The sequence below is a fragment of the Sphaeramia orbicularis genome, chromosome 15 (genome assembly GCF_902148855.1).
Source record: "Sphaeramia orbicularis chromosome 15, fSphaOr1.1, whole genome shotgun sequence".
NCBI lineage: Eukaryota > Metazoa > Chordata > Actinopteri > Kurtiformes > Apogonidae > Sphaeramia > Sphaeramia orbicularis.
In genome coordinates, this window is record NC_043971.1 from 19,223,461 (window position 1) to 19,231,914 (window position 8,454).

An 8,454-nucleotide genomic window follows, 5' to 3' on the forward strand; every position below is an offset into this window, starting at 1 on the left:
ATTAGGATTCTTATATGTATGGTAATGAAAGGGGTTGAAGAATTCACTGTGCAGTGAATGTCAGAAGTGGCTGTACTTACATCTTCTCATAATTACACTACAATAACCTGTGGATAATATCAAATAAAGGTTAGCTTTGTTATGTTAGCATGGTCCCCTCTCGTCACATAGGAATGTGTGTGAATTATGCAAAATTATGCAAATGATATGTAAATTTTGTCCCCAAGCAACATGTTAGTCTGATATTCCCAGGGTCCCCATATAGCATGGTTGTAACATGACTTCATCATTTCAGTGTTTTGAAGCTGTGTATGAGCTAACTGTGCAGGGGGCAGTATACCTAATTTTTTTCATTCCTCTAGCACCTCTAGAAAGGGTAGTCCCCACAAGTGATGATTAGAAATTTGGTCCCCAAAGCCCACACTAACCAGTATGTGTGTGTGTGTGTGTGTGTGTGTGTGTGTTTAATTGTGAACTTGGCCAATAAGATAAACTCTAAATCCCCATTTGTCCATCTGCAGCAGTCCTCTGCTCTGGTGTAACATGATCAATCACCAGTGAAGTTCCTGGTTGGATTTTAATTTCACGGGAGATCTGAAAAATCAATACGCGCTCATCCGAAGAGGAAGAGGGAGATGAAGATAATCTTCACAAAGTGCCATGCCGTAAAATCAACTCAACACCGAGCACAACGAGATAAACTAAGCTTCATGCAAAGGCACAACAGCATGATTCATTTACAACAAACTGCTAATATGGATACGCTACAGACTGACTGGACCATTTGGGGATTGCAGGATAAATTAGGAAATGTGGACTATTTTAGATAAAACCAAGATTATCCTCCAAGTTTAATGCGGTAATTTACTTGTATTTATCTTCTGGATATTAAAGCCCATCACTTAGCCTGCCATGGGAACAAGAAAAAAAAGAAGAAAAATACAGTTTACAGGTCTTCACTTTGGCTTTGTGATTAATTAATTTATTTTTTTGACTAATGGACAGGACCAAAAGTAAGATCTGAAGGTTAAAATGTGGAACTCATTCTGTATAATATTTACAGCCTAGCACAAGTTTACTAACTTCAAAGGTACATGGATAAAGAAATAACTTGCTACAGGTCGAGAACTCCATCAGCACTTGTTATAGAAACATTTTATTTTACTTTAATGTAGACCAGCACGTTTTGATCAGTGCCTTCATCAGGATCGTCAGGTAATAGAAAGTTGTGAATAAAGTTGGAATAATTTTGATTTCAGACACATTCCTCTTTTTATTCCTATTTATACACATCAGTAATCACCTCTGACCAGGTGCAATGATTACATACTAAGTCCCAGTTACACTTTATCTATCAGGAATAAATCATAACACAATCATTTCATGAGAAGAGGTAGAAGTATTTTAGTCCAACTGTATGGGCAGAAGTGCACATAACCAGCTGTATGTAAGTAAAATATGAAACATGAAAAACAATCACACACTCGCACACTGCCTGACCAATAGGGCATCTGCACAGACATGTGAACAGGTGACTCCTGGATAATCATCATCTATATTATAAAAGCCAAGTGGCCTCTGTGTGTATGCGTGTGTGTCCGGGGATTCACACAAAATCCAGGAAGAGTCCACAGCTGCAGTTTGGCATATGTACTTCTGTATGTACTTCTGGCCAAGGAAGAGACTAGCACAAACAGCAAGTTGATAGGACCAGTATTTTGGGAGATATTCGTAATTTTGGAATACTATAGCTTCACAATCATGTTGCTATGGCCAGAACGTTTTGGCAGTGACTGCTGGACAAATGTGGTATAGCATGCACGAATACACAACAGCATAAAAACCACCACATCTAGAACCCATTGAACCCCCACAAGTCAACATGCTAGTTGTACAATATATTTACCTCCTCACTTTTGTTTATCCGTCGGTCTATACATCTATAAGAAGGATTAACACAAAAACTCCTGCATTGATTAGGTGAAGAGCCAAGAACAAAACACTTACACAGCAGATCCATAAAAAAGGATGGGACTTGAGGTGCTTTCATAGGAAAGGATTAGGTGAATTTAGTGCTGTTCTGTGATATTGTTAGGATTGTATCCATACTTTTATCGGTTTAGTTCATTATCAGTGATTTATTGATTCTTCAATACTAAAGACACAAGGCCTGTAAAACAGACTCTATTCAAAACAGGATTCAAACTCATTTAACAGAGTCCATTTTCATGCACACCAATACTCACACATGACCACTCCAAAGTGATCATGTAAACAGTATAATCTGATATGCTTAATTAGGTAACAGTATTTATCCAATTACGAGAAAGCAGATTACTCAGTTGTCTACATGCATGTACAGTACAGGCCAAAAGTTTGGACACACCTTCTCATTCTTTGCATTTTCTTTATTTTCATGACTATTTACATTGTAGATTCTCACTGAAGCATCAAAACTATGAATGAACACATGTGGAATTATGTACTTAACAAAAAAGTGTGAAATAACTGAAAACATCTCTTATATTCTAGTTTCTTCAAAGTAGCCACCCTTAGCTCTGATGACTGTTTTGCACACTCTTGGCATTCTCTTGATGAGCTTCAAGAGGTATTATTACAGAAACCACACTTATATTCATGCATGAGGCCTTGCTCCTGGGGGATTCTTTGTAGGTTTCTTCTCTATAGCCTTTTAATGTCTTGATCTAACTTTGTAATACATTATCATCTCAAGGCATTTCCCAATCGGTGATATATAAATGAAAGTGAATTGAATAGAACTTCTGAACTAATGTCTTTCACTTCAGTAATGGGCTGTGATTTTTCTAAAGTACAATAACAGAAGCCACTGTCTGAAGGTCTGCTTATTTGGCACTGTATAACCTCACAGGAAATAAATCGAAAATGTCAGTGAAACAAGTAATATCCCTGACATTGAAATAGTCTACAGAGTAAAGTTTAGATACCATGAAGAAAGTAGACATCTTTGAATTCCCTCCTGCGGTTCACTGCCTGTAAGTCTACTGATATATAGAGAAGAGGACAAGCTGCCATCTCTGCTGTTATGTTCACAAGAATTTGGCGAATTTTAAGATTCCTGGTAGCCTAAGATAAAGATTAGGCTACATGGGCTGCAGAAAGCCTGTCATTTTTGTGTGTTCCTTACAAGCTGTGGTTGTACAAAACTAACAAAACAAGCAGAAATGTCACTTTTGTATATATTTTCTGTTCTTGTTACTGAATTACCAACCTTTCTCCTGCTCATTCTGCATCCTTTTCACTCATGCAGAGAAGAAGAGAGTTATGCAGTCATGAATGGACAGAAAGAGATGGTAAAGAAATAGTTGAATAGGGTTTTATCATTTCAATTCACTAAGACACTGTGAAAAAACAGCATGTTTAAGTATTAATATTGGCATTTTTTTAAAAATACATTTCTTAAAGTGAGGAAAAATTCATAGTTTGTGGTTTGTTTGTGGTTTAAAGATGCAGCAGACTTTCGTCACCAATTTTTCATCAAATCAGTAAAACCTCAGTCATAGCCTAAGAATCATGAATCCGTAAGTCTTTCTGTGATTACTCACCTGAATCTCCGCCCTCACAGTGAACAATTTTGAAGTGCCATCCACCATAAACAAACCATTTGTTTACTAACGGAGCCAGTAGGTAATTTGGGCATCTTCGGAACTTTGTCGCGATGTGCTTTGAGGGAAGTGGAGGCTCTTGCAGCCGCCTAGCAGCGGCAGTACAACCATATGATATTATATGGATGCAACAAACACGACGTGGAAACGACAGAAACACGGAAGCAGAGCAAGTGGAGCTCTGCCTGGCAGCTACAACAAACATGACGCAGAAACAGCGCTTCGCTTCCCTCCAGCCGTTTCAGCGTTTCAGCCATTTCCGCATCGTGTTTGTTGCAGCCATATAATATCATATGGATGTGCTGCCACTGCGCAAACCTCCACTTCCCACAATGCATGTCGTGACAAAATTCCAAAGATGCCTGAGTTACCTCCCGGCTCTGTTTGTAAACACATGGTTTGTTTATGGTGGATGGCACTTCAAAATTGTTCACTGTGAGGGAAGAGATTCAGGTGAGTAATCACAGAAAGACTGACGGATTCGTGATACTTAGGCTATGACTGGGATTTGACAGGTTTGATGAAAAATTGGTGACGAAAGTCTTGCGCAGCTTTAATAATATTGTATAAGACGATGCAGAGTGGACTAAATCAGAGGTCTGCATCCTTCGAGATTCCCTACTAGTTAACTCTCAAAGCAGCTAAAAGCATCTACTGATCTAATATGCTTTATAATCTCTAAACTGATAATTCTATCAATATATTTAAATAACTAGTTTCTTAGCTTTTCATCATCAGTTATGATCTATTTGGATGTTCAAAGACACTGAACATGGAAACACATCATAACACTGAATTACCCATTAAACCAATGCTGTTTGACAAAGAATGTGGTGGTAGACACTTGTTTTTACATTTAGTTAATTATGTACTTTGCTGAAAAAGTTGGGTTTTCTTAAGTCTTTTAAACCACGCTACAAAAATCCAAATCTTACCAAGTGTATTTTAGGTGATTATGTCTTATTTTAAGTGTGATGAGATAGTTTGACTAGAAATGAGAAAAATACACTTGGTAAGATTTGGATTTTTGCAGTGAATAAGGACCCAAACAGCCACCAGCAACCAAAGGTATCTGCTGATCTAGACTGTTAAACAACTTCTGAACCACTAATCCCATCAATCCATGTAAATAACTGGTGTAAAATGCAGTTTGTCATCCTTTCATGGTCATCAGATATGACCCATTTGGACAGTCAGAGGCTCTGTGGTAAACATGGAAACACCGTCATCTTCTACCACATTGATTCACTAGTAAAACCCAAGGAGGCTGATCAATGACAGTGGATGGAGACACTTAGTTTATTTTCAGTTAATGATATCTTTGCTAAAAAAAGTCACTTTTTCTTCCGTTTTCTTCATTTCTGATATAATAACTCAACTATAATTTGAGCTTTTATGAACATTTACATGATCAGTGAATTAAATAAAGGAAAATTCCTGATTTTTGCTGGAAAAACACAAAATACAGAACATGATATTATAATAAATTATGAAAAATCACTTAGGAAAGGTTAAATATAGAGAAAAGTCATTTGGGATCTGACCTAAAAGTAGCACTGGGTCTTTATGGGTTAATATAATCTTTGAATTTATCTACATTTCCAGTCAGTTAAATACAAGAAAGTGCCGGATTTTCACTGAAAAATGCAAATGCAAAGCATAATATTATAATGAATGGAGATAAATTACTTAGGAATGGTTAGATGTAGAGACAAATTAATGTGGAAGCAGTTCGTGTCTTTATGGAGTGAAACCTAAAATACTTACAGTATTTGCAGACAGTTTAATTGTGGAGCAGAAAAACAAAAATGAACTGGAACCACTTCAGTTTTTATGTCACCTCACTGGGTAATGTGGTCACTGGGCAGATTAATTTTAAAGACTAAATTACGACAGTGCATCCCAAAGCACCTGAAGCATCCAACATCAGCCCTCCTCCTCCTTTGCCTCCTCTATCTCATCCTCTTCTTCATATCTTGGAGTTTCAATGCTGCTCTTTCAATTTTGAGAAATTCTTTTGCTTGGTCTTGGATTTCATGGGGATTATCAATAGCAAAACATTTATATTTGATGCAAGATGGTGTTAATCAGTCTTTAAAACACATTAACTGAGTAACTTGTGCGCCGTATGATAAGAAGGTAATTCTTTGGAGATAAATGATGAAGCTATTAGAGCCTAAACAGAAGACAGTTATATTATTTTCCTCTCATTTCCTCTCACAACAAGTGCCATTTACCATCTACATAATATTGCCAGTATCAAACCTTCAATGGGTTTCCTCATTTAAAACAAAACTCTCAGATTGGTTGCTCAACGTTTTTGCTATAATATAATCGACTTTAAATGTGTTTTAGAGGCCCTTAAAAGTTTCTGTTCCCATAAAGGAGCATTTAAACCTTCAACTCAAGAGAAATTATGAAAACGCCAAAACACTGTAACCAGCCATTCATACAACAACAGCAATAAACAAGACAGAGTGCACTGACAAGGGCTGTTCTATGTTGTAATAATGTAAAGTCGAGTGCGCCAGGACAGACAACACAGAGAAATGAATACAACCAGTCAGGCTTGAGCCTTGGGTCTGCCAGGAAGACAAAATGCAACACATTACAAGCGAATAAACAGCGCTGGCAGGAGCCCTAATGTATGTGCATGCCATAATACGCTTTGCTACCCCCAGCAAGCACTAGTATTAACATAGATGTCACGTAGGACTCGACTCTCACTCTAGCACGTGTATAAACAGAAAAACAGAGGCATATAGCGTACATGTATGTAGATGTGTGTTCCTGGACGGAGATGAGTCAATCGAAGCCCGGGAGCTTTCCTCACAAGTAATGGAAAGCACAGACATGAAACAGACAAATGGATGATATGGGAAAGGAGAGCAAAAGTTCTATTATACAGGCACGGAAAAAATTATTAGACCACCAAAACTCATCAAAAACAGTGGTTATGCAATCAGTACTGGATACTCTGACCAGCTGACCGTAACCCTGACCTCCAACCTCTGAGGTGTGTGAACACATTTGTTAGTCTGTTTCTGTGCTACAGAAAATGTTGTGTGAACTATAAAGGCAGTCACATTGATTTGGTCATTGTTATGTACAGTGAAGAAGCTGCGTCAAAACATAGCTTTTATGGAAATTTCATGAACCATGTGATGAATCAGATTCAAAAAAAGTTTAATAACAAATAAGTTCATAGAGATCCCAACTGAAATAGAGGAAAAAAATATATAATTGGCCATATCATAGACTAATACAGTCATGGAAAAAATTATTAGACTATCAAAAGTCATCAAAAACAATGGTTATGCAATCAAGTATTAACTCCTGTGTGTATCATATGACTGAAACAGACAAAAGAAAACATGGAAGGCCTAAAAGCACTGTTTTTGGCAGTAAAATGCCATAGCTATTGATGTAAGAACTAAAGTGATTTTGATTATCAAGAAAACCATAGATATCAGCTCTTAAATTAAACTCTTATGAGCCTTTTTTTTTTTTATTGTTATCATTATATTTGTCCAAACAAATGTACCTTTAGTTGTACCAGGCATTAAAATGAACAAGAAATTGAAGAAAACAAGGGTGGTCTAATAATTTTTTCCGCAGCTGTATGTGAGGAATAAGGTAAGGATATATCTCTACTCATCTTACTGCAATTTTAGAAGAACAAACTGTTCAGAGTTCTTCAAACTGAGGTGTATGCTAAATGTTTTTGCAAAGGCCATTATCTGTCATTTATAGGTGCTGTTGTTCTGCCCATTGGTCCTGAAGTGATGTCAGGATTTTATTAAACCACCTTTCACACTAACTGGTGCTGCTGAAGTGGCAAATCTAATATACAAATATGCACAGGCAAGAAAAAAAAAAGTCCTTACTTAGATTTAACGGAAGAAATAGGTTCAATTGTTCCACTGGATAGTTACTGCAGTTAATAATAAAATATGTTTCAGCTACAACAGGTTCTTTAACCCTTAAACTGGTGCAGTGAGTAGCTTTTCTTTCTTAAAAAACATTAGTTTTGATAGAGAATAAAAATTGGACTGTGTTTCAGTGCAAAAGGTCATGTGGTCTGATGCGTCCAGAATGACCCTGGTCTGGAGTGATGGTCCACCAGGGTGTGAAGAAGTGGATTCAAGTGATTACCCATGCCTAGTGCCTACAGTACAAGCTTGTGGGCAGTGTTATGATCTGGGATTGATTCAGCAGGTCAGGTCTAAGTTCAACAACATTATGCGTCCCAAAAAAAAACAACAGCAAGGCCAGCAACTACCTGAATATACACTAAAACCAACACATCCAGCTGTCATCCTACCTCCTTCAATGTGATTAAATGAAAAATGTCAAAGTAAAGCTTCAGTTCGTAAATAGCTTAGATCAGCATGTTAGCTAGCTTGTACAGGGTGACCCAAAAAAAACGGGAATTTTTGAAGTGCGTATTGGCAGACATGAGCAAGTGGCAGCACTGCGAGACAGTGACCTTGAGCAAGTAAACACACCCCCATTTTAGTAACCATTGGCGGCTGTGCGAGAATTGTTCGGTAACCGTGTGATCTCAAGATTCGGTTATGTTCCCTGGCCCCCTAGATCGCCAGATTTGTCTGTTTGTGATTTTTTCTTGTGGGGCTATCTCAAGAATAAAGTGTACACGACTCGACCAAGAACTCTGGATGAGTTAAAACAGAGAATTCAGGATGAAATTCACAGCATCCCAGCTGAGATGTTGCAGCGGTCAATGAGGAATCTCAACAGCAGATTTCAAGAATGCATTCGTACAGGAGGACGCCATCTACAGGAAGTA